Source organism: Cebidichthys violaceus, unplaced genomic scaffold (genome assembly GCF_023349555.1).
Source record: "Cebidichthys violaceus isolate CVI_PGR_0920_01 unplaced genomic scaffold, fCebVio1.0.p SCAF_2, whole genome shotgun sequence".
NCBI classification, from domain to species: Eukaryota; Metazoa; Chordata; class Actinopteri; order Perciformes; family Stichaeidae; genus Cebidichthys; species Cebidichthys violaceus.
This window is the reverse complement of record NW_027176372.1, coordinates 4,307,647-4,334,930: the sequence shown is the minus strand read 5'-3', so window position 1 is coordinate 4,334,930 and position 27,284 is coordinate 4,307,647. Positions and strand designations below refer to the sequence as shown.

General features: G+C 42.3%; 1 protein-coding gene across 3 annotated transcripts in view; it reads right to left on the bottom strand.

Moving 5' to 3' along the window:
- LOC137875153 (storkhead-box protein 2-like) overlaps positions 1-27,284 on the bottom strand; it is a 73,534-nt gene that overhangs the window by 27,247 nt on the left and 19,003 nt on the right. Inside the window, exon 1 of one of the 3 annotated variants that reach the window (XM_068714153.1) lies at positions 3,967-4,264. The exons of the other annotated variants lie outside the window; for them this stretch is intronic. The gene's annotated coding sequence lies outside the window, so the exon portion shown is untranslated. Of the gene's footprint in view, positions 1-3,966; positions 4,265-27,284 lie in introns of those variants that run through there. 3 annotated transcript variants of the gene reach the window in all.

Below are 27,284 nucleotides of genomic sequence, written 5' to 3'. Positions count from 1 at the left end.
TACCAACCGTCTACCAGGTTATTTCAACATATATAACAGATTACAGGCGTTGCTGACCTTCTTGTTTATACTAGCAGCTGTTGTCCAGTTAAATTCAGCATTTCATAATTATACTACTGCCAACATGCAGAGGAAGCGGCTGTTATTGGATACGATTAGTGAGTGGCGTATCCAGTGGCATTATCAGACCCATGGAGCGGACGTCTGAAGTCACGGTTAGCGGCTTTGAGGAGAGCAATGGACAGGTGGATGCTGGATGCTTATTTTGTTCTTCACAACTATTGTGAAGTTAACAAAGAAACTGTAAACGAACAAAAGCATAAATGCCCTCCAGTACTGTAATACAGTCATATTTTCTGTAACTAAGCAACCAATCTACTTCCTGTTTACACCGGCACCCACATGCCCAGTATACGTGAATGGTCATTTGATATTCGTTTTCAGACGTGTTAGTCTGGACGGAGATCATTTCTAAAACGATGCTGAAACATCTGTGTGGACGGAGATCGTTTTCATTTTAAAACCCTGTTTCAAAACAGAAATGTATTAGTGTGGATGTAGCCTGAACCACTGGTCAGTAACAGCTGGAGTTCTGGAGGTAGACAACCCTGCAAATCCTGCAAATAGGAGGGAACAGTTTCATGTTCTCATACCAAAACAACATGGACGCCTACCAGCATCTATGTTTGAAAAAAAAACATGAACAAAATGAAATGAGGGCAAGAGTTTTGATGAGATCCAGGATGGAGAGGCGTGTAGGACTGCAGAGCCTACAGGGGAACTGGAGGTGAGACTTTATTTTAAAATAGCTGTATATTTACAGGTAAATGTCTCCGACATACAAGTAACGTCATTTGTCGCTGATGTCAGTTGCAAATATCAAACATGCCTCAGAAAATCCTAATAAGAACGACTGGCACTGACTGGATATGAAGATTTAAGATTAGAATCTACATGTCACTCACTATATGATTATATCTGCCGAGTGTCAACGGACCCAGACTGAAACCGACCCGTGTAGAGCAAAGGAAGAACTAAAGATGAGACAGCAGTGTACAGGGACTATTTTGTCCCTCTGCAGATAATTGCTACCCAGCATCTGCACAGAATGTATGATTGTGCTTCTGAATGATCCATGGGTGAGTTCAGATAGCACTGATCATATCATCAAGGCAATGTCGAACTACAGAGTGCCACTTCAGCTTTGGTACTCCTACTCAAAAATGTCCTTGTTGTCTTTGCTTGTATTGCAAACTTGCTATGTTTCCAACAGCAAAAATGGCATCCCAAAATATTACATTACATTAGTCATTTAGCAGACGCTTTTATCCAAAGCGACTTACAATAAGTGCATTCAACATTGGTAATCAAAAGAACTACTAGTCACCAGAAGTCATAAGTACATTTCCTTTTCCAAACAAGCATCTAAGAGCATGAAGCAGAGCATAACTCAGAGCCAAAGTACAGTGAAGAAACAAGAAAAACAGTTAGTGCTATAAGTAATACGAATACAATAAGTGCAACAAGCTGGTATGAAAACAATAAGTGCTAAGTGGAAGGCTCAGGGTAGCACTTCCTGAAGAGGTGGGTTTTCAGCCTGCGCCGAAAGATGGGCAGCGACTCCGCTGTCCTGACGTCAGTGGGAAGTTCATTCCCACCGAGCTCTTATAGGTAGCCAGCGTAGAGAACGGAGAAAGGAAGTTGTGTGGGAGAACTTGGGGCGATTGAACACCAGGCGAGCTGCGGCTTTCTGGACAAGCTCCAGAGGTCTGATGGCCGTCGCCGGGGCTCCGGCGAGTAGAGAGTTGCAGTAGTCCAGGCGGGAGATGACAAGAACCTGGATGAGAACCTGCACCGTCTCGTCAGTCAGGAAGGGACGAATCCTCCTGATGTTGTAGAGCAGGAATCTGCAGGAGCGTGTGACGGATGAAATGTTTGCCGAGAATGACAGTTGGTCATCCAGGGTCACACCCAGGTTCCTCGCAGTCCGAGTTGGCGTCACCACGGTATCATCAATGGTGATGGACAGGTCCCGGTGCGGACAACCTTTCCCCGGGAGGAACAGTAGCTCGGTTTTGTCTAGGTTGAGCTTGAGGTGGTGTGTCGTCATCCACTTCGAGATGTCAGTCAAACACGCAGCGATGCGTGCAGAGAAGGTTATGGAGAAGGATTTTTAAAGTGTACAGTGTTTTGGCCGGAGAGGGCGCTCCAGGCTGCAGCGGGGAGCTTATGGTCGACAGGGACCTCCAGAACCTGAGCTGCCAAGAATAAACACCAACTGGTAACAAATGTAAGCGCCTGCAGTTTTTGTTGGATGCTGTCACCGACAGCAACACCAAGAGAGCGAGCTATGCAAGAAAGTTGTCCTCCTCACTGGGACAACGGTGTGCTGGAGACCTTCTCCAGGTGCCCTAAGACAAACTGGGAAAGACAACCGAGACCAGCATTGGGATTTTGGGGTAGATTTTCGTCATTGTTTGCTTATTTAATGGTCTGCTTCTAAAGACGTGAAGGCCACCAGAAGAGTCGCTGCAGCAGAGCAGTCGGCACGGCAGAGCGATACAGCGGGTAGAGATGGCATATTTCCACATCTTAGATAGAGAATTTAGGATTCATTAGCTGATTGTTGAAACAGTGGAAAGACCAAGATGTTTGACGACGAGTTAACAAGTCAATTAACCCTGTCTCAGTTTGGTGTAAGAGAGAAACTTGTATTCAGAAGGTGCAACGTTGTATGTTTTCGGTTTAGCTGTAAAGAAATTGTCTTCCTTGACATTTTGTGAGTTTTATTTGTCTATTTATCAATGTCGATCCCAAAACTTCTTTGAGCATGTCAATTATCAATCGGGACATTATATTGTATTATAAGTAGCCAAAACAAATCGATCTTGTTGAGTAAAATCTGTTTCCCTTTCACTGAACAAAATAGGACCCAAGTTGTAAAAGAATGCTGAATACTCTAAAACCCAAAGAACAACTACCACCACCAGTACTACAATATTTGCTTGCTGTAGTAGCGGTTTCACAAATTGTGCTGCTGTTACATGTTAGCACCACTGCTTTTCACCAGGACTACTACTGCTGCTTCCTTCCCCTCTTACTGCAGGTGAAGAATGCACACACTGACCAAGTCACGTAGCAGGCGGCTAGCTCACATACATGGAGACAGAATACACTTTGTCATTACAAACACACAAGTCATCAGTGTGGACTGTTGAGTTTTCACGAGCTGCATCAGCATGAGCGTTGCTGATCCAGTCCTGCCGACGGAATCCCCGAGTTTGAGGTAAAGAAGAGCCATTTTGTAGTCGCAGCTGTTAGCTTACAGCCCCGCTCACTCCATTACTACTACACTGTCCAAAAAAACAGAGAGAGGGAGAGAGAGAGCTAGTCAGGAGAGGAGGGGGAGAAAATGATACGGAGGGGGAGAAAGATTATGAGAGAAAACTGTGATGCAGAGGAGAGGATGAAAGAGGGGAGCAGCTGTGTGAATCAAAAGAGTGTGTGATAGAGGGAGGATGATGGAACATTGATCGTCCATGTCTCTCTCACTGCAGTGGTAGTAAACAATCAGCCAGCCTCCTTTGTCCACAGCACTAAACCACACCCCCTCCTTTTGTCATGCACTCCCTCCCTCACTCTCCATTTCTCCCTCCCTCCATCCATCCTTCCATTTCTCTTGCTTTCTGTAAACCTCCAGTATCTATCTCTCTTACAATATGTCTGCATCCATTCTTCTATCACTGTATCTTTCTCTCTCTCTCTCTCTCTGTGTGTGTGTGTGTGTGTGTGTGTGTGTGTGTGTGTATGTGTGTGTCTCTCTCTCTGTGTGTCTCTCTCTCTCTCTGTGACGCTATGCTGCTAATGCTAACTAGCAGCTGCTGCTAACAGGCTAGCCAATGAAACAGTGAGACAGACAAACAGACAGTGAGACAGACAGACAGTGTGTGACAGGCAGATTCAAACCTTGGCTGATAGTAATCCACTCCTTTTGTAAAAAAAACAAATAGAATCCGGTTTAAAAAGCCTAGTAGAGCTTCAGATGGTAGCGCAGCTCTCTTTCTCTCTTTCCCTCTCTCACACACACACACACACACTAGCTCATCCTCCTCTCTCTCTCACACACACATTCTGCTCCTCCCCCTCCCCTCTCTCTTACACACACACACACACACACACACACACACACACACACACACACACACACACACACACACACACACAGGCGTCCTCCTCTGGTCTCACACGCACGCACGCACACACAGTCCCCCTCCTTCTCTCTTTTCCCACTCACACACACACACAAATGAGCATTCAGTCAAGAGCTTCCCACAATCCCTTGCGCCAAACAAAGACAAGGGGGTGTGACCAATCACACACCGCCTCACTCTGCACCCGTGCTTTTTCTCCCCTCCCTCACTGTGTGATGCCCACAGACATACAAGCTTGTGGGCGGGCTGCCAAGAGGGTTGCCATGACAACGCATCCCCAGTTGCTCTTTGTGGCTATCACACACACACACGCACACGCACACGCACACGCACGCACACACACAGTCTCCACAGTCTCTTCCCTTTCAAGATCTCTGTAGCCTGTCTCTGCTCTGCTACGTACATCTCCGCAACACTCTGAGTGTGTGTGTGTGTGTGTGTGTGTGTGTGTGTGTGTGTGTGTGTGTGTGCACATGCTCTCTTAGCCGGTGTTGCAGTACTGCAGCTGGGTTCTGGTGTGACCCAGTTAGAACACTAAAGCTGGATGTAGGACACACGCACACACACTATGAAACGATTGCTTATATAAATATAGCAGTGGAGTTACAGTATATTATCATTACAAGGAAGTTGAAGTAGTAGTTCTACACATGTATATCTATACACACACACACACACATATATCTATATAGATATAGATATATAGATATAGACAGAGAGAGAGAGAGAGAGAGAGAGAATGCTGCAGGGATGACGCAGTTTTGTAGGCCAACCTCTGAAGTTAGTATAAGCTGGTTTTCTCAACAAAAAGCAATGAGTTTCCCATTTGATTTTGGATTATTTCAGAATTACAAACATTTACGATACGCACACATAGATAATCTTCACAATGAACACCACTTCTATGATTTTTGAGGCATGAAAGCAATCAACAGCAATAAAAAGCTAACGTATGGCCATAAAGGAACTCCACCACGGTCACATGACTTCACGTCAGCACCACTAAACTAAAGGGGGACTAGTGATGGCATGTCGATGACATCATGACTCGTCGGCATGATGATGTTAAGTAGTCTCATTTAGACACTTACTAGCAACCGCATTTTTAAGACACGTAAAAGCCTCAAAATATTCACACTGTATTTTATGATGGGGAACAAAACGTTAACATTTGTTAAGCTTGTGTTGACAACAGACCTTATTCCAGGTCTTTCATTCAATTACATTTATTTGTATAGTCTGTATATCACAAATCACAGATTTGCCTCAGAGGGCTTTACAATCTGTACAACATTCAACAGTAAACCGTCTGCCAGCGTGTAACTCCCCCCTAAAACCACAAAGTGTTGACTTGACATTTCTGTTTGTGTATAGATTAAACAAATGATTTACAACATGTTGAGCTTTAGAGGTGTTGGTAGGTGCCAGGCTAGCTGTTTCTTTATGCTAAGCTAGGCTAACCATATCATGTCTCCAGCTGTACTTAAAGTCACACTCCTTAAGATTTCAGCCCTGCTTGATTTAGAATTTCTATTTGAGTCAATCTGAACATCTCACTGTCAAAAAGCAAATAGGCACATTTTCCAAAATATATAACCATAACATTTTTACATACACCATCAGATTTTGTTACGGTGCTCAGCTGTCAGCTGGTAGAAACATGCAGGCTTTGTAAGGGCCATTTGGCCACTATAACAGAAACCGAGAGGGCATCTTTAAGTAGCCAGTGAATCAGAGAAGTGCCGAGGGACAGAAGACGTAAACGCTACAAAAACCAGAGGCAGATACAGCAGGCTGGTAGAAGAACACAGTGGTGTACTGAGCGTTAGAAAAAGGCCGGCAGACATGTCTGTGGTAATGTGAAAGTGATTAGCATGTGAAAAGACAGCTCTGAGGAACAAGCTGGTTGGGACTTGTTGAGCTGGGGTGGACTGTTGGGGTGAAACAGTTCACAAGAGAGAGAAAGAGGTGAAAAGAGGGGGGGGGTTGTTTCCCCTTCTTTTCTTTTCAGGGGCCCTGATTTGCACCTCCCACGACTCCCATAGCATGCTGTATCAGTTCAAAAAGCAAGTAAAGCATTCAAATCCACAAACAGCTACACAGCAGTACAGCAAGGGAGCATGTCAACACGGTCAGTGTTTAAATGATGTTGCCTTAAAGGGTTCCTGGGATATGTGAAATGTGAATTTATTTTGCAGCATTGAAATCTGTTGTTTACAGCAGTTTGGACAAGACCTGAGGTAGCTGAACAAGGACATTTGAAGACTGCAATGCTTGCTAAAAAGTTTTTTTGAATAAGACAGTGAAGTGATAATTACTCACAGAGTTGTATTTACCTCTTGAGCACAACGAACCACAGTTATCGATTCGGTACGTGGAAAATGTCCTGCCTTATACAAAATGACCCTTTTGCCAGTTTCCATCATTAGCATGTAGCTTCTTAGCAAACTAGCTGTGGTTGTTTCTCTTTCAAAATGGAGACAGGAAGGTTGAGATGGGAATCACAGTATTTTACGAAGACAGAATATATTTGGAACACCCACTCAAAAAGAAGTGAACAAAAGACTCTATAGCCAAGCTCGGGGCTCTGTGAGGCTTTCCTAGTGCGTCAGAGAACATATCGGATGGTCCAACAGCCATTCAGGCTGAAAACTACCGAAGACTGGAAGATTCAGAATTAGATTAATACAATAGACAATGAATCAAATCAATTCATATTCAATTCAATTCATAGATTTACAATAATAGAATATATATTAGATTATATACTATATACATATATACTTACATATATAAATACATATGTATGTAAGTACACACACACACACACACACACACACACACACACACACACACACACACACACACACACACACACACACACACACATATATACAGTTGTGGTCAAAAGTTTACATACACTTGTAAAGAACATAATGTCATGGCTCTCTTGAGTTTCCAGTTATTTCTACAACTCTGATTTTTCTCTGATAGAGTGATTGGAACAGATACTTCTTTGTCACAAAAAACATTCATGAAGTTTGGTTCTTTCATGACTTTATTATGGGTTAACAGAAAAAGTGATCAAATCTGCTGGGTCAAAAATATACATACAGCAGTGCTAATATTTGGTTACATGTCCCTTGGCCATTTTCACTTCAATTAGGCGCTTTTGGTAGCCATCCACAAGCTTCTGGCAAGCTTCTCGTTGAATCTTTGACCACTCCTCTTCACAGAATTGGTGCAGTTCAGTTAAATTTGATGGCTTTCTGACATGGACTTGTTTCTTCAGCATTGTCCACATGTTCTCAATGGGATTTAAGTCAGGACTTTGGGAAGGCCATTCTAAAACCCTAATTCTAGCCTGATTTAGCCATTCCATTACCACTTTTGATGTGTGTTTGGGGTCATTGTCCTGTTGGAACACCCAACTGCGCCCAAGACCCAACCTTTGGGCTGATGATTTTAGGTTATCTTGAAGAATTTGAAGGTAATCCTCCTTCTTCATGATCCCATTTACTCTCTGTAAAGCACCAGTTCCATTGGCAGCAAAACAGCCCCACAGCATAATACTACCACCACCGCGCTTGACGGTAGGCATGGTGTTCTTGGGGTTAAAGGCCTCACCTTTTCTCCTCCAAACATATTGCTGGGCATTGTGGCCAAACAGCTCGATTTTTGTTTCGTCTGACCACAGAACTTTCCTCCAGAAGGTCTTATCTTTGTCCATGTGATCAGCAGCAAACTTCAGTCGAGCCTTAAGGTGCCGCTTTTGGAGCAAGGGCTTCCTTCTTGCACGGCAGCCTCTCAGTCCATGGAGATGCAAAACACGCTTGACTGTGGACACTGACACCTGTGTTCCAGCAGCTTCTAATTCTTGGCAGATCTGCTTTTTGGTGGTTCTCGGTTGACTCTTCACCCTCCTGACCAATTTTCTCTCAGCAGCAGGTGATAGCTTGCGTTTTCTTCTTGATCGTGGCAGTGACAAAACAGTGCCATGCACTTTATACTTACAAACAATTGTTTGCACTGTTGCTCTTGGGACCTGCAGCTGCTTTGAAATGGCTCCAAGTGACTTTCCTGACTTGTTCAAGTCAATGATTCGCTTTTTCAGATCCATGCTGAGCTCCTTTGACTTTCCCATTGTAGCGTTTGCGGGCGTTTGTATCCAATGAGCCCTATTTAAATGGCCTCAGAGAAGTCACCAGCTGATAATCACTCACAAGAAGTTAAGAGGCCATGCTATGAAGCTCATTTCATTGACACAACTTTCTAAGTCATCAAAATTGCTAATTCATGTTGCTGTATGTATATTTTTGACCCAGCAGATTTTGTCACTTTTTCTGTTAACCCATAATAAAGTCATGAAAGAACCAAACTTCATGAATGTTTTTTGTGACAAAGAAGTATCTGTTCCAATCACTCTATCAGAGAAAAATCAGAGTTGTAGAAATAACTGGAAACTCAAGAGAGCCATGACATTATGTTCTTTACAAGTGTATGTAAACTTTTGACCACAACTGTACATACGTATTCAATTTATTTTGTATAGCCCAAAATCACAATTCACAAATTTGCCTCAGAGGGTATATGTATACATATACAATAATACATATTTATATATAATATATGTATACATATATTGTATATATAATTCAGAAATTAAATAGATAAATATCAAATAAAAAATATAAATACCCCTTCCTAAATTTAATTTAAAAGTAATGAAATAAATAAATTAGCTATCAAATGTATAACTAAATCTAAATCAGTATCCTCTGCGATAAATAATCCTGACATTGTCATAAAACTCGACACTGTACAGAATGCCTCTTGAAATGTTTCAAACTGGTCCATGTGGCAGCTGCAAATAAACAAATTGCGGACATTTGAAGGTGCACAGGTGATTGGCGAAAAGGATAAAACTGTTAGTGACAATTTGTACTCTGGGAGGAAATCTGTAAAACAAATTCATAGCAACCCATCCAGACACATCACATGACCCGGTTTCTTTGAAGCACACCGAGGCCTTTTGAGCTACAAATATGACACAAACTATATCCCTTACATTCCTTCATGTTTGAACACCGTCAACATGAAGCATCTCTGAACCTGATTATTTGTTTGGATACCACCAGATGAAGGCGGCCATGTTAGAGAATCCCATCAGAAAGCTGCTTTTCTCTCAGCAGTCCACATCTGTTGAGTCAGACTGACATCTGATTGGTCAACATGAACAAGTCTCAACCTAATCCACAGATAAAAGATATGTTACAGCTGGAACACCAGTGTGTATTAAAGTTGCAACAGTTTGTTTGTGTGTGTGTGTGTGTGTGTGTGTGTGTGTGTGTGTGTTAACTAAATGTATGACGTCAGTACATACTTGTCACATTATGCCTAGTTGGGAATTGAATAAAAAAGTACAAATATATATGTTGTCAAGAACACTGTGCTGACAGATATCATAAAATACAGTAGTATAACAACACAATGGACAGATGCAGCTGTGTCACACGTCATATCTAATGGACGTTGCTCTACAATGACGACTCTGATGGGAGGGTTACTCATTTTTGAAATGCCTGTTGCCTTGACTCATCTCTCCTTGTGTCTCTTCTTCGCCAAGGAAAGGAAAGGATTTAAGGCAGGGGTCACCAACCTTTTTGAAAGTGAGAGCTACTTCAAGGCTACTGAGTAGTACGAAGGGCCACTTGTTTGATACAAACTTCCTGAATAACAAAGTTGCACAGATCACCTTTTAATAATAATAATATATGTGAAGAGACTGTCTGATCACATGTCAATGTTAATTATTCCTCACAATAATTATTAACAATGATTGTGTATTTTGTTCAAAATCACACCTGTTATATTTTTGTACAAATTATCACTTCTAACATTTTTTAGGAAATCATTAACTGTCATATCTTCACATCATGTCTCCTTTGTACTAACCACTACCTTTGTAACATTTTTGAACAAATCATGAAGTCTGTCCCATGTTTATACAAATTATCGGTTATGTGAGATTAAAAAAAATCAACTCTTTCACATTTTGAAATGAATCCTATAACATTAGTACTAATCACCAAATTTTGGGAAGTCTGGGTCACCTTTGCATTGCGTAAGGAAGCCTGCATGCCGACCCGTCATGGCGGGAGCCCCGTCTGTAGTCACCAGCTTGTCTAATGGTACCTTTTTCTCCACGAAGAAACTAGTAAAAAGTCTCGTCTATAGCCGGGGGGGGAGGGGATCCAACCCTCCGAGGTGCGCAAGCGTCTTCGGGCGCCCGCGTTCAAACCTCTAGTCGGGGCCTTTTCGGTCGGACTGCGTTGCCTCGCCTCTACCCCCGCCACCCACGCGGCCTGTTCCGAGGACTGACGGACCTGATGACGGGGTGCGCTCGCAGTGGGGGCGTCTGGGGCCGCGCGTCCGGCGCCAACGGGATGCACCCGCCATTCAGAACCTGAAAACCTAGTGCGGTGTGGCGCCCTTGTCCTTTTAATATCTACATTAATGCAAACGTTTTCGATTAAAAAAGAACAGCAACTACAACTTCTAGATGGAGCTCCATGGTGACTAGTGCTATTTTTAGAACATGCCTTGCAGGCGACTCACGTGGTCCCTGCGGGCGACCAGGTGCCCCCGGGCACCGTGTTGGCTACCTCTGATTTAAGGAGACATGTTAGCTTATTGAAAAACACCCTATGACATAAATGATTGTGTCCAAAGCAAATCCACAGTTCTATATAAAATGCAAACATATTCACAAAGTTGTGTGCCTCCACTACATAGCCTGTCCTCTCAGTCCAAATGGGTTAACAACACAACAACAAAAAGGGACGCTGGTGCCTGAATTCAGGAGGACAACAGCCAGGAACTCCAGTGACCATCAAAACAGACCAGACCAGACCACAAGGACTCAGCACAGGCCGGTTCAATCCTTGACTGCTACGAGTCCTGTGCCGAAGTGTCCCTGAGCAAGACACTAAACCCCTAACCCAACAGCCCACTGCTCCTAATGAGCTAGGGATTAGTTACATAAGTTACATTTCATATATATGTACCTAATGCATATGACGACTATAATAAAATTCCTTTTTTTTTGCAGTTCAGTGAAAACCACAATGAAAACCCTCTTTAGGGTGTCGGAGGACTGTAATCCTTGGTTGATCAGTCTTAAAGCTGAAGCATATGTTTTGCACTTCACTTACTAAAGTTCTTTGAAGTTACACTCCTCTTGTAATGGGCTTGTTCCAGTCTCAAATTGATCTACATACATGACTCTCTGAATAGATCCACAGAGATTATTTTGTATCTCAAGTCGATGACTGGGAACTAACTTGTACAACCATGATATCAATGGATGCTGGTGTCCAAGGGTTCAAGTCTGTTATTTGATATTTCCTCACTTGAACTGGAAGTCATTCTGGTCTGCCATCCTGAAGGCCGTCTCAAAGCTCTAATTACTGCTCTGAGGAGTGAGGAGGGATCTCTAAGGAGCCATGAGCGGGGATACACGAAAGCAGCCTTCACAAAGGTCATTCAGCTTAAAAGCCATCCTGCCTCAAATCTACATCTGGACAACTTAAAGAAGATGGCTGAAAACAGTACAAGTGTAAGTGCCTGGTATTTTACGCTTAGAATTAGAATATGAGGTTAATGCAACAGGTGTTTGCGTTTATTTCATCCACAACCCGTTAACTTATGGCATGACAGCACACTCTAACATGTTTGTTCATAACATGGAACGTTACGATAACAACAAAAGTACCAGCATTCACGTGGTGGACACATTTTATGTTCAGCGGCTCATTTCAAGAACCAAACTGTCACTGATGAAGGGTAAACCATACATTAAACATCAATAATTGCTCTGCATGTTATGCGAGTGTGGCATGGCTTCAGCTACTTCTTTACTGACACGTATGAAATATGTCTCATTTAACAGAGACGGACAAAGACAAAGAAAGACCACCTCTTCACAGGAAAGGCACATACAGCCCAGTAGGCCTGGGGGTAATTTAACATCTTTTTTTGTTTTACATCTGTTTGCCGTTACAAAGAGATGTACATTGTGTGTTAATCAAGGCAATGTCGCACTATCACCATTGTCCATGTACCCACTGTTTATGTGCTGTAATTATTATGTTTGTTGCTTATTGTAAGTAATCACATTGAGGTTCTCTTTCTCACACATGTGAGACTCTTATGAATCAAATAGCCTATATAAAAATAATGCTGTGCTAAACCAAATGCATAGCAAATTTTCCCCTCACGTTACTTGCGTGAGCTTGACTGCAGGAAAGGACTACAACGTGTCATCAACCATGGTCAAAATAACCACTAATTTGGCGTTTGCAGATGCGGCGGCCGGTAGCTCTCATAGACTTCGGCACATTAATGACAACAATACACTCATCAGCATCGGAAAAGAAAGTATGAGGATTAATTAATCCAATCCTCGTCTTAAGACAATCACCACCCACAAAATATTCGATCACTCAGGCAGACCGGCCAAACCAAATGTGATCGGAAGCGGGATGATCGAGGGAATGACTATCCCCCTGTGGCACTCACCTCCATTCTGATTATTTGCTTTTAGAAATTGGTTCTCCAGCACCTCAAAAACAAACTTCCAAGCAAACCTGGACCTTCACCAGTTTGCCTACAGAGCCAACAGATCCACAGATGCCATCTCCACTGCTCTCCACTCAGCCCTCACTCACCTTGAAAATAGCTCATGAAATATCTTTAAAATATCTCCCCCATAAATTGATCGGTAAACTAAGCCCTCTGGGCTTAAGTACCGCATTCTGCAAATGGTAATTAGACTTCCTCCCAAACAGACCCCAGGCAGTTGGGATTGGCAGCCACATCCCCTCTACTCTAGTGTTTAGCACCGGGAGCCCTCAGGGCTATTACCAGAATAACACTGGCAACCATACGAAGCATTAGGGGAATTGGTGATAAGAGGTGCCTGCAAAGAGCCCAAAGGATATAAAAAGACAATACCCACCCTACCCACAGTCCGTTCACCCTGCTGCCATTTGGCAAGAGATACAGAGGTATCAGCTGCTGATCCACTAGACATCAGAACAGCTTCTTTCCCCTGGCTCTGAGGAACCTTATACCATCCTTCACCCTTCACACAAACTGTTTCGTTTGTTGTATAGTAAAAAAGAGCTACAAACTGCATTTTGTAGCACAACCCTGTTGTAAAAAGACGATAAATAATTGTCTAATAAGGTGAAAACAATACCAGCTTCGTTTTAGTGGCTGGCAATAAGTACACAGGTAAGGATATGCTGGGAACAAAGTGGAATAATGACAAAAAACTCCATGTTTGTTGATTTCCTTTTGAGGATGATGCCAAAGGAAAAAAGACGAGAATAACACTGATCTCCACCAAGTCTTCAACATGCCAAAGCCACCTTGGTAGCCACCATCACCCAAAATGAAGTATTCTGCAGAGAGAGGGGGCCTTTCTCAATATACTTGTGTATTGAGAAAGGCCCTGGGTAACCACTAGTGAATATAGATTTTTAGGAAATGATGGATTGATGTATTAACATCTCAGATGAGGCTAAATTAAATATTAACTTTAGCCTCACCTGAGGGAGGATACAGAGTCTATTTGTATATACCGATTTTCTTCAGGACTCTGTTGTCTTAGTCGAAACCAGGATACCCCACAAAGGTGTTATTTAAGAGGCCCTTATCATATACTGCCTGCAATTGTATGGATGATGTGAGCTCTCTGTTGAGGTAATCCTGGCCGTGGGGCCCTGGGCTGTTGGCCAGCCATGCAAATGCTTGTCCAACCCCATCCAATGCGCTAACGGTGGGCAGTTTGATGACCTCCTGAGGAGGTAGCTGGATTCTCGTGATGTCACAAGATCATGCAAGGATTGGAGGATCACAAAAATCCACCTCGTCAGGCTTTAAGTAATGCGTTTGTGTCAGGCAAGCCAGTCCAGAGACCAACCAGCATCCCGTGAGGAGTAGGGATGGGTATCGTTTGGGTTTTTTCTGATACCGGTGCTTAAACGATACCGGTGCCTAAACGGTGCCTTAACCGATACTTTAAAAAAACAAACACACAAAACGACAATTGACGACATTAAAGAAAGGCTTTTTTTTATTGCCAAGGCAATTTGTTTTCTTCAAATTTAACAATATATTAACTGTTTGAAGTATACTATAAATATAAATACATACAAAACACTTGGCTTCAAAACTACAGCTTCAAACCTTTTTTTACAAATATATTAACTGTTAACAACAGTTTACAGTATACTTAAATAAATATAAATAAACTTCAGCAATTCTTTTGCAGAAATATGAGCATATTTGCCTTGGCACCGAAAGGAAGCACCGAACGTATTTCAGTCGGCTCAGGCACCGAAAGGAAGCACTGAAATCAGACGTATAGTGAGGTGATGCTTATGTTGGCTGTAACGTCCGTTTTAGGCCACCAGTGGCAGTATTTCAATATTGGCACCGGTTTTCGGTACCCAACCCTAGTGAGGAGCTACCGAGTGGTGACCGTTTGTACAAAACAACAATAGCGGCTCCTTAAGATGTTAGCTTAGATGCTGCAATAGCATTACTTATACCAGAACCGGAGAATATTTCTTCATTGAAAGAAGAGCAAATATCAGAACTGAAGGCTTCTCTCCACAACTGGCTTTGGCAAAAGGTGATTGACAGATAGTTTATCCCAACATCAGCCAAGTGTCTATCCTTTTCCAAACTGTTTACAATGATAGCTTCTCAGGTGGTTCTGTGTAACAAACCATCTGGCGGTTCAGATTGGCGAAGGGCACCGGACATGAAACACACCTCATTGTAAGCTAAGCTGAGTGCCAACCAGTAGATGGTGATTAATAAAAGCACCTCATGTGACCAGCCTCGTGTGTTCTTTGATGGCACAATCCTCAATAGGGCCTTGATGGACTGTCTCTCCAGCCTTCAGTCAGCCATGAGGTTCTTCTGACCACCAAAGAACTCAAAAAGGAGTTGCACAAGGGGCTTGAGCTGTGCATGTGTTGGTTCAGTGTCCAGCTCTAGTAAGCACAGGACAGCATAGTGCACTTCTGCTCTCTTCAGCCTTGAATGCTTCTGCTCTTGCTGGAGCATGTCATAGATGGTATTTGCATAAACCACTGAGTTTAGAGACATCTTTTTATACTATATAAAATTAAAACTAATAATACTATATTAGTAATTAAATCTGCTGTCTATCCAACACTTATTTAGGCCTGGTACCTTCTTCTAAAATAAACTTTGAGTTACTGCCGGTAGTTAGTCAACACATTGATTTGATTGATTTGAAGGAAATTGAAGTGTTCATTTCCAAAAACGTATTTCAGTTTTTATTAATTTTCTCTCTTAACTTTCTCTTTGTGTGCAATCCAGGGAATATGAATCATACTGGTGTTGGTTTATTCATTTTAAGAATGGCTTTTATTTGTTTTGTGTAAGTAGCTCTTCATTTATAGACTTTATCTTGGCCTGCATTAAATGATAGAAATGTAAATACAAGTAAAGTGTCGGAACAGAGTCTGCAGGCTTTTGTTTGTGTGTGAATATAACTGTAATGACAGACGTGCCACTGTCATCAGAAATGGATATTCGACCCATGTCAAATTTTTCTTAAAACATACAGTATGTCCTTGTTTCCTCTCTCCTCGTATGGTTTCTAAGGGTGGGGAAAAGACGCAGGTGAGGGAAATGTGGACGCAATTTAAGAGACTTGGGACGCACTCCGAGACTTGCTTGATAAAATCATCCACAACATGGCTTTTATCATGAGATGTGGAAGGAATAGCTAGCTAGTTAGCTGTTGGTCTGTGAGAGAGTTCAAGCGTATGAGAGAGGGAAGGGGGAATTCATATGTCATGTTGTCATGGTTGATGTTGGCTGCAGTGAGCTAGCGCATTATCCATTTCCACGCTGTTTTGGCTGACCTGCTTTGCCAAGGCCTTTTTCAAGCGACGCGTCTTAGTGTGATCAGCCCCTAAATGTGTCCCAGTTTATTTCCGGTTGCAGTGCATGTGAATGACATCCACTGACAGAGAGTCAACATGGACCCAAGCTGTTGCCTAGCAACGCAATTCCTTTGAAATGTGCTAAAATGGAGCGTTTCAGAATGCAGGTATTTTCAGACAGTATGAGAAATATGTTTTTAAACATTAAAGCATAAAAACAGTCTAGTAGGAACCAAAATACAAGTATGATCCTGAAAATGAGCATGATATGTCCCCTTTAAGCCATCTAAGGTCAAACACGAACACACCCACATGCTCGACTGGTCAGACTACTCCTCAAACACACATGGTAGACAGCTGCTTTACAACAGCATAGGACACCAAGTCTCTGAGGGGGATCAGGCTTAAAGTCAGTTCACCCAAATCACTAAAAATACAATCTGCTTTAATCTACATTACATGTACCTTTGTGCATGACAATAGTGTGAAGAATATGGAATGAGCGTCTCAAACTTTGGCTAGTTCGACTAAACCGACAACATCACAAAGAAACCGATTCACCTGAAAAAGGTCCAGATGAACCTGAACAAAAAGCAAAGAGGAAATTTGTGAAGTATCTCGACAGAAAATGATACTGCAAAGCATGTACAACATATGTCACATTGTCATTATTCATCTGTCATATAACTGCATAAAAACATACAGTAATTACTCAAAATATAAGGTGACTAAAAATGGCAACCACCTTTTCAGTTTCGTCAACTAAATGCTAATGCTGCTAATGTAACAGCTTCCAAATGTTAGTGTTGAGCCCTGACATTTGACTTTATAATTGCTATCATGGTCAGACTTATAACTGTGTCATATGCATTATGTTACTACTGTGTGTGTGTGTGTGTGTGTGTGTGTGTGTGTGTGCGTGTGATAGACAGGGACAGAGAAAGTGGACTAAAATAGCCACAGCCGCTGCAAGCCCAGGACTGCAGGGGCCCAGCCCTTCTAAACCAGGCCAAGGATTTGGACCATCTGATTGGTCAAGAGTCAGGAGTGTGTGTGTGTGTGTGTGTGTGTGTGTGTGTGTGTGTGTGTGTGTGTGTGTGTGTGTATGTGTGAGAAAAGAGAGAGGATGTAAATTGTGAGAATTGATGTGAGAGTGTGAGAGAAGAAACAGGGCAAGATGGTGAGGGAAAAATACATTTGGAGCTTTTGTGTGTGTGTAGCTGCCCTGAGCATAACTCAGCAAACAGAGAACAGGAGGCGCTACGATTGCATTACAGGAGAGGAGCCTCCATTACATCAGAGAGAGAGAGAGAGAGAGAGAGAGAGAGAGAGAGAGAGAGAGAGAGAGAGAGAGAGAGAGAGAGAGAGAGAGAGAGAGAGAGAGAGAGAGAGAGAGACACTAGTCCAGCTGCCAGCGGCTGCAGCACAGCGAGGGTTAAGGAGTTCACAACCTCAGCATGTGCAGCTTTACATGCTTCCAGAGCACTGGAGCTGTATTTCAGAGGTAAACATGAGTGAAACACTAATGGGATTATATTCCTTGTGTGAGCTGGATCATTTCAATTACTATTAACATACAGATTATGTGTCAGTTTATGTATCTACATAGAGCATAAACTGTCAGACATCCAACATAGTTTGACCCAATATTGTACAAAATCAAAATCAAAGATTAATAGCAGTCTCTGAGACTTGGCTTCATGATGCGCAAACTGCTATGGTACAACTTTAGAGATATGAGATGTTTTTTATTAAAGTAACTGTGAGGAACTTATAACTGGTTATGAAACAGTCTCAATTTAATCCTGATCCTCTATCAGACCTCCATTAGTACAGAGACCATCAGAGAGAAGAATGTCTGTTTCTATAGAGTTATTCTTAACGCTCGTCATCGGAGCCTCCGGGTCGGATTCTGGTGAAATCAGATGAAATCATGCAGGTTCACCAGAAACTCCTTCAGCTCAGACTCCAGCAGATACCGGTCCACCGTGGACAGACCCAGATCCTCCAGCAGAGACCGGTCCACCGAGGTCAGACCCAGATCCTCCAGCAGAGACCGGTCCACCAAGGTCAGACCCAGATCCTCCAGCAGAGACCGGTCCATCGAGGACAGTTAACACGTTATTATCGCCTTAACGCATTAATTAATTAACGCCGGCAATTATTTTATCGCGCATTAACACATTTTTTTTTTAATGCAATACACACCGTTGATGCCAGCAAATCACCCAAACAAACAAACGGTGGAGTGAGTCTTCGGCAGACTACGTTGGATGCAGCGTGTGGGAGAAGTATAGATAAACAAAAGCAAGACAAGTTAACAAATGCCACAGAAGTGGATAGATACAAACTGCAGGCCGATTAGTATTGTGGAAGATGTCGCTCTGAGGAACGTTCTTAGGATCGCAACGAATGACGGAACGTATGAGCCTCCCTCAAGACGCACCATCACAAGAAGAACACACGAGTTGTATGAAAAGTACATCGCTGGATAACCATCATCACCTCGGAGTTACAGTGCATTATATTGATGAACAGTGGGAGCTGCATTCACATGCTCTGACTGTAATGAAAACAGAAGACAGACATTTTATTCATGTTGCACAGCAGTGGAACGTTTCAAATAAAGTCAGCACACTTAATACACACAATATAACTGCTACTGTGTAAAGGGAATACTGCTGTTAAAAAGCACCTTATTTGTTTAAAGTGTTTGCAAACCAAATGTTATTGCACTTTTGTTCATATAGCAGTACTTTTAAAATAAAAGTGTGCAATACACTACTTTTGAATTCATTATTGAACTTTGTGCATAACAATGCGATTAATCGTGATTAATCACAGAAAATCATGCGATTAATCGCGATTACAAATTTGAATCGCTGCCCAACACTAATTTAGCATTTATATTTTGTTTTGATATTAGGCCTGTTAATAATAAGGAAATGCACTGAAAGCAGCACCAAGCTGTGTCTTAGTAGCCTATTTGCACTGCTGATGTTACTGTATGTGTAAAGAACGCAATACTGTTTTAGGCTGTAGCTAACTTTAATCTGAGCTACTATACTAACTATATTTTGTATCCAATATTGTACTGCATTAAAGTGTATCTGGATTATACACAGGTCAGTAACTGAAAGCGTATTTGAACAACATTTGAAACATCAATCAAATTCAGTAAATAGCGAAGTGGTCTGTTCCTTTAGTTTATATTCATATAATCAATATACAAATGTCAATTAGATGGTAATCCATCCATTATGAGTAACCGCTTATCATTCTCAGGGTCACGGTGGGGCTGGAGCCAATCCCAGCTGACATAGGGCGACAGACAGGTCATGGACAGGTCATGGACAAGTCGCCAGACTATAGCAGTGCTGACACACAGAGACAGACAACTGCACACCTACGAGTAATTAATGAACCCAAGCATGTCTGTGGGAGCAGGGAACCCACGCTAACAAGAGGAGAACATGCAAACTCCACACCCCTCCCGAGGTGAGAGTGCTAGCCACTTCTCCACCCTGCAGCCCTATTGGTAGGTTAATAGGTTAAGTGGTTACTCGCAGATGGTAATCTAGAGATAGGGCATGAGAAATAAAAATTAAAAAGATGGAATAATCATCTGTTTATAGTTCTTCATTTGACCCAAACAAAAGTAATTACAAGCCATTTAAATTCATATATTTTTAAACCGAAAATCTCTCGTAGCTAATGTCAGACATATTAACAATTAAAGCTGCAAGCAGCATTGATCGGGCCCTCGCAACGTCACACACGTCGAGGGTACTGGCAGGACTCTGGTTGATGCGGCAATGCATTTCTGTGACCATCATACACTGCATGCACAAGTTAGATGATATTTCCTGCGTCGACCAGCAGCATAGCAAGACCATGTTGCCAGGTCTTAAGCCTCAAATGTTTTGAGTGTACCTCCGATACAATTATAAATGTAAGCCTGTTAAGATCATTAAGAAAATGAACGTGTGAATGTGCTTCAGTATTTGTAACATAACAGACTGTCAGGTTACTGGGATGGAGTTCAACTCCCTGCAGTGTCCTACTGATTGTATTTGGACTTACATGAAAGTTAACAGAACAGCAGTGTCATTTGTTTTCACTTGAACACTTTAATTTGACACTGTTTTCATTTTAAGCTCTTCTGTAACTTTAGATTGTAGTGTGAAGCATTCATTGTAACATTTAACCTGATTCTCATGTAGAAGCTCTGGACAGATCATTTATACTAATGCCCACTGACATGGTTTGAAAAACACTGTTGATTAACTTTTGTTCTCCAAGCATCTTAGTTTGCACATATTTAGATCAGAGAAGTCTTTTTCTCATGGTGTGCCCACAAACCCTGTTTGGGCCGCTGTTATGATAGAATTCTGTTTACGTCCGTGGTTGCCAGTAGGTGGCGCTATGACTATGAGTTAATATTGGCATGCAGATGTCCTAAAATCACGACAGCAATCAAGCATGTCAAGTTTGGGGCAGTTTTGACAAAGTAAGGTTGAGTTACAAAAGCTTGATGGATGATGGCGAATCATGTAAAATTGCCGCGACACCAAGTCCATGTTATCCGATGAAACATCAAGCTTTTAGTAACTTCGTTAAGGTCTTTAGGTTGTTCTGACCAAATTCTAAGCTGATCGGATTATTTCCCTAGGAGGAGTTCGTAGTACAGCACCTGGAAAAGGAAATAAAACCACAAGAAATTCATACAAAATTCAAATTGGCTGACTTCCGGTTGGGTTTAGAGCATGGACCCCTAAGACTTTTTTTTAAGTCTACATGTGATACACCTGCTTACTTAATTTCATACATCTAGGTGAAACGTACTGCGAGGGCTGCATCGTCGAAATATTGTAGGGGGCGCTATCGGGCCGAGTTGCCACTCTGAAGCATTAAAATCACATCATATAACTACATTCAGGATTTTAAATGTGTGTGACAAGTTTGATTTTGTTTTGAGTATGTTTAGCCCCTCAAAAACACCTTTGTTTTTCATGGCGAGGAATGCATCGCCACGGCAACGGCATTTCACGAAACAACAAGCTTTGAGTAACTTGTAATCACAAAGGTCTTTAGATTGTTCTGACCAAATTCTAAGTTGATCTGATTAGTTCCCTGGGAGGAGTTCGTTAAAGTAGAGCACCTGGAAATTGAAAAAACGACACTAGAAATTCAGACTAAATTCAAAATGTCTGACTTCCGGTTGGGTTTAGGGCATGGCCCCAAGAGACTTTTATTTAAGTCCACATGTGATACATGTGCCTACCAAATGTTGTTAATCTATGTGAAACGTACTGCGAGGGCTGCTTCGTCGAAATTTTGTAGGGGGCGCTATTGAGCCGATTTAACACTCTGATTGAATAAAATCATATTATAGAACTACATTTTGGCCTTGTGATCTGTGTGTCAAGTTTGCTTGTGTTTCGAGCTTTTTTAACCTCTCCAAATGACCATCGTTTTTCACGGCGAAGACTGCGTTACCACGGCAACGGCGTTCGACGAAACATCAAAAGCTTAGAGAACTGGCATTATGAACTTCTTACATTTGTGTGGAAGAAATTTGATGTTGATCTGATTTTCCAACTAAGAGAAACAAGCCAAAGTATAAAGACTTTAACTTACTGTTGCCAGTAGGTGGCGCTATGACTATGATTCAAAATTGGCTTGCAGATGTCTTCAGGCCTGGAGTTTAATCAAACATGTGAAATCTGGTAAAGATCTGATGATGCGGAGTCGAGTTACATCAGTTTATTCGTTCATGGCGAAGGATCGAAATTCGCAGAGCCGCCACGTCGCCATGCTTCGACAACTTCCTACAATTTTCACAATGAAGCATTATCAAGGTCTTAAGGCTTTTGTGACAAAATTTGAGAAGGATCCGATTAATCTGTGAGCAGTAGGGTGTCAAAGTACACAACCTATGACTTCCTGTTGCCACTAGGTGGCGCTATTACTATGATTCAAAATTGTCATATACATGTGTTCAGGGTCAGGATGTTATGACATATGAGAAATTTGGAGCAGATTAGGCAATGTACAGCCGAGTTACAACAACTTCCTGTTTCATGGCGAATGGTGTTTATTTGCCGCCACGCCACGGACACATAGTTCGATAACTTTTTGATCTTTGAGTATCGTTTCACTGCCAAGGTCTCAAGAGCATACTGACCAAATCTGAAGGCAATCGGGTTTAATCTCTAGGAGGAGTTCGTTAAAGTACGGCGCCTTGAAACGGTCCAAAAACGTCATAAAATTCAAAATGGCCGACTTCCTGTTTGGTTTAGGATATACCTCCTTTTGACTTTTTTGTACGTCCCATCACGTTCCACATACCTACCAAATTTCATACAGCTAGGTCAAACCCAAAGTTGGGGCTACTCTGTAGGGGGCGCTATCGAGCCAAAATGTCATGCAAATATTGGACACCCCAATAATACTGGAATTTTCACCACGATTGAATTTTGTGCCAAATTTCAAAAGATTCCCAGTATCCCAAGCACCTCCTTTTTGCGATGAAACTGGTACGATAATAATAATAATAATAATAATAATAATAATAATAATAAAAAACATTAGAATAACAATAGGTCCTCCGCTCCGACTACGTCGGTGCTCGGGCCCTAATAACAACAACCACATAATGAGGGAATTAAGCACACTTAGCACAGACATATATCTGCTACTGTGTAAAGGGAATACTGCTGTTAAAAAGCACCTTATTTTGTTTAAAGTGTTTGCAAACCAAATGTTATTGCACTTTTGTTCATATAGCAGTACTTTTAAAATAAAAGTGCAAAAACACTACTTTTGAATTCATTATTGAACTTTGCGCATAACAATGAAAATCATGCGATTAACCGCGATTAAAAATTGTAATCGTTGCCCAGCACTAGTTTTTACATCTGCAGTAGCGTTACTACTGTGTTCATTTGTCTATGGTGTCGTTTTTATGATATGGTTAATATTGTTCCCTCTGATGTGAATAATATTTGAATGACCCGTGCTCTTCAGTGTGCGGCAGAATGCGTGTTTTAGCGCCGCAGTTTTGCTGGATTGATTTTGACTACATATTGTCCGTTAATGAGCATTCCGTCATGCGTGTATTCATGTATCTGCACTCTGCAGTTAGTGTATTTGTAGGTGTTGAGCTTCATTTTTACACAAAACAAATAGGGGTTTAACGATTCACAAAATTCTCGGTTCGGTTCAATACAATACAGTGGAGCCACGGTTCGGCCGTCTGTTGTCAGAGCAGCAGCCGGTGCTTCGGACATTTGATTCCCTGTTTGGGCTTTTGTTTCCTTTTACAAAGCAGGTGTGCTTTAAGCAGCTGTTCCCTACATTAGGGAACAGCTGCTTAAACGCTGCGGGGAGTTTGTAGTGTTTGTGCTTCTGTTAGTTTTCATGCTAAGCTAGTTTAGCGTAGCGCGCCTCCCAGAACACACACCAGAGTACAATGTTCTTCTTTGGTGGTGGCCGTGTCTGACAGCACGTTGTCTGTTACGTCGGGTGGGTTGCCATGTTGAGCGCAGTGGCTCCACCGAGAGAACATTATATTTCCCACAATTTTTTCCTTGAAGAAGACCAAAGCTCCCGATATCACATCCTCTCTCCTAAAATCTCTTTTATCACCTCAAACAAGACAAACTTAACTCGCCCATGACTGGAACAAAACAGCTCCGTCTGTGTGTAAGTGCAAATACAAAGTCTGGATTACGCACACATATGGCCAGAGTGCACACAGCAGGCTGCACTACAGACAGGGATCAGTTACAGACAGCTCAGAGCACATGCTGCCTTTCCTTATTAGTATGTTTATAATACAATAATAAGAACTTTTACAGTGTTAATACAATGGATAATTGCTTTCAAGTGTTGCCTTAATAGACGATGAAATCATAAATGTAGACCGACCAACTGAGAAATTGACTAATTGTTGCAGCTCTAATGTAGCCTACACAATTCCATCATGGTTACAGATCTGACACTCACGGCCAAATGTAATGAGCAGAGAGACAAGTCAAGGAGCACCGTCTATCTGCACAGACACAGACACAGACACAGACAGAGACACATACACAGCAGCCAGAGGACCAACAGCTTCCTCAGCTCTCACTGTCCACACAGAGGTCAACTGTTGAGTGTGCGTGAATAAGAGCCAGCAGCTTCAGGATGCACGGAGTCTCTCCTGCTGAGAGTTGTTGGTTCTATTCCAAGCAGCCTTTATGAGGCTACTATGAGCCCGGAGGAAGCTCTGGGAGCTGCTCAGCTCCGCTCCATTTGTGAAGGCAATCAGACATCTCAGAAATATCCCATTCAAATCTCTTCAGCACCCTGTCTCCCTCTCAACCATTAACAACTAAAGGATTTGGATTTGGAGTAACAAACAAATGTAGACAGAAACTAAACCACACCCAAACACTTCAGGGATGAGGGTTATGAATCATTGTCCATCATGGTCTCAACAAAAAGACTTGCATTTTTATCCTCTTTTTTGTTTGCTCATATTAGTAAGATATTGCGTAATCAGAAACAATCAGATGGCTGAATTAGCTGGTTAAAGATATCATTTATAATCACTGAACAATAATTTCACTTCCTACAGCTTGAGCTTTAGAGTTAGAGGCTAATTAAAAACACAGCACTTTAATTTAATTCAGGTTAAATATGATTATTGATTACAAACTATACTAGGTATTGAATACTCATCGGTAGGGTTGGAAATGAACTTTTTTGTATACCTGCCACTGTGGCTGGTGGATTCCGAAATCTAACCAACATCATAGACCAATATTTGACTTGATCCAATAAATGAGTATCAGTGATGTATCCTCTGGGGAAACTAGGAGGTGTTTGCTGCTCTGCAGTGCTGCAGTGATAAACAAGGACACAGGGTCAATGATGAGGAACACAGTCAACAGCATCAAAGTGCGGAAGCACAGCAGCAGCAGTTTAACAAGTGGAGTTGCAGCTCTCTGTCAGAAAAGTCCAAGTGCTGCTTTGAGTTCCCGTATCTACTGTAAATATGTGCACTTTAAGAGGTTTGGAGAACAAAACATGGATACCAATTTAAAACCATGTCAGTGGGCTTTGCTATGAGTGATCTGTCAAGCAGTAATACATGTGAATCAGGTTCAATGTTGCAAAGAATGATCCACACTACAATCTGACAATACTGAAGAAAAGTTATGTTGCCAATGTTTAGTTAGTTTTCACGTAAAAGACCAATTCCCACCACTCTCTCATGCTCTGTGTTCACCGTCTGTCCTGCCAAAGTGGATCAAATATGATTTAATAAAATGATATACACCTTCTTTACTTCATCTTTTTGTTTGAGTTTTCACCATTTTGGATTTGAATTATAGAAATGTGTCTCAAACGGCACATACATGTATGTTTTCATATACATTTGTACAATAATACTATATTATTGCAATATAACTATGCTAGAGGTTTGTGTTGCTGAAGCGTGTAGATTCCACTGTATAAACCAAACAACATATATTCTTTGGTAGTGGTGTAACGGACCTCTGTCGATCAGTGATCCGTACAGATCGCCCCTCACGGTTCGGCACAAATGTGAACCGCGGATTAATGACACAGTTTACCTTCACCATCACAGTATGAAATACAGTTTTACTGACATTGTTATCTGCCAATATTCAGAAAAATATGTGATCAGGACATGCTTTTCTAGTCGCCGATCTCTGATAATGTTACATTGTAAACAACCAACCAGTGTTGAAAATGACTGGAGGAGAAAATGTAGTTTTGATGAGAAAACACCCTGTGTGACTCCCCCTAACACCCTGTCTGACTCCCCCTATCACCCTGTCTGACTCCCCCTATCACCCTGAGTGCCTCCCCTTATCACCCTGAGTGACTCCCCCTATCACCCTGTCTGACTCCCCCTATCACCCTGTCTGACTCCCCCTATCACCCTGTCTGACTCCCCCTATCACCCTGTGTGACTCCCCCTATCACCCTGTCTGACTCCCCCTATCACCCTGTGTGACTCTCCCTATCACCCTGTCTGACTCCCCCTATCACCCTGTCTGACTCCCCCTATCACCCTGTCTGACTCCCCCTATCACCCTGTGTGACTCCCCCTATCACCCTGTGTGACTCTCCCTATCACCCTGTCTGACTCCCCCTATCACCCTGTGTAACTCCCCCTATCACCCTGTGTGACTCCCCCGTCGACGCTGTGGAGTCCTTCTGCTTCCTGGGCTCCATCATAACCCAGGACCTCAAGTGGAAGCTTAACATCAGCTCCATCACCAAGAAGGCTCAGCAGAGGACGTACTTCCTGAGGCAGCTGAAGAAGTTCAACCTGCCAAAGACAATGATGGTGCACTTCTACAGAGCCATCGTTGAGTCCATCCTCTGCTCCTCCATCACGGTCTGGTACGCTGCAGCCACAGCCGAGGACAAGGGCAGACTGCAGCGCATCATTCGCTCTGCTGAGAGGGTGATCGGCTGCAATCTGCCGTCCCTCCAGGACTTGTTCGCTTCAAGGACCCTGAAACAAGCAAGAAAGATTGTAGCCGACCCCTCTCACCCTGGACATGAACTGTTCATGCCCCTTCCATCTGTCAGGAGGCTGAGGTCCATCAGGACCAAGACCTCACAACACATGAACAGTTTCTTCTAGTCTTCAGTTGGGCTCATCAACAAGGCCCGGGATCCCCACTGACTCTGTCATCCCCAGGACAGTTTCCTACCGGTCACTCTCCTGCACATCCCTTCAAGGTTCTTATTTAAATACACTCAACACTTTTACGCTACACTTACATCTCATTTGTTTATAGTCCTGTTATCTGTTCGTTTGTGCACTTTATTTTATATTTCACTTTATTTTATACTTTACTTTATATTTCTCTGTAAATTGTAATATGTTTATATACTTTGCACTGTGTTGATTGTTGTTGACTGTTGAATGTTATGCACCTCACGTCATGTCAAATTCCTTGTATGTTCAACATACCGTGGCAATAAATGGTTCTGATTCTGATCTTTGATCCAATCCGTGAGTTTCATGATCCGTTGCACCACTATTCTT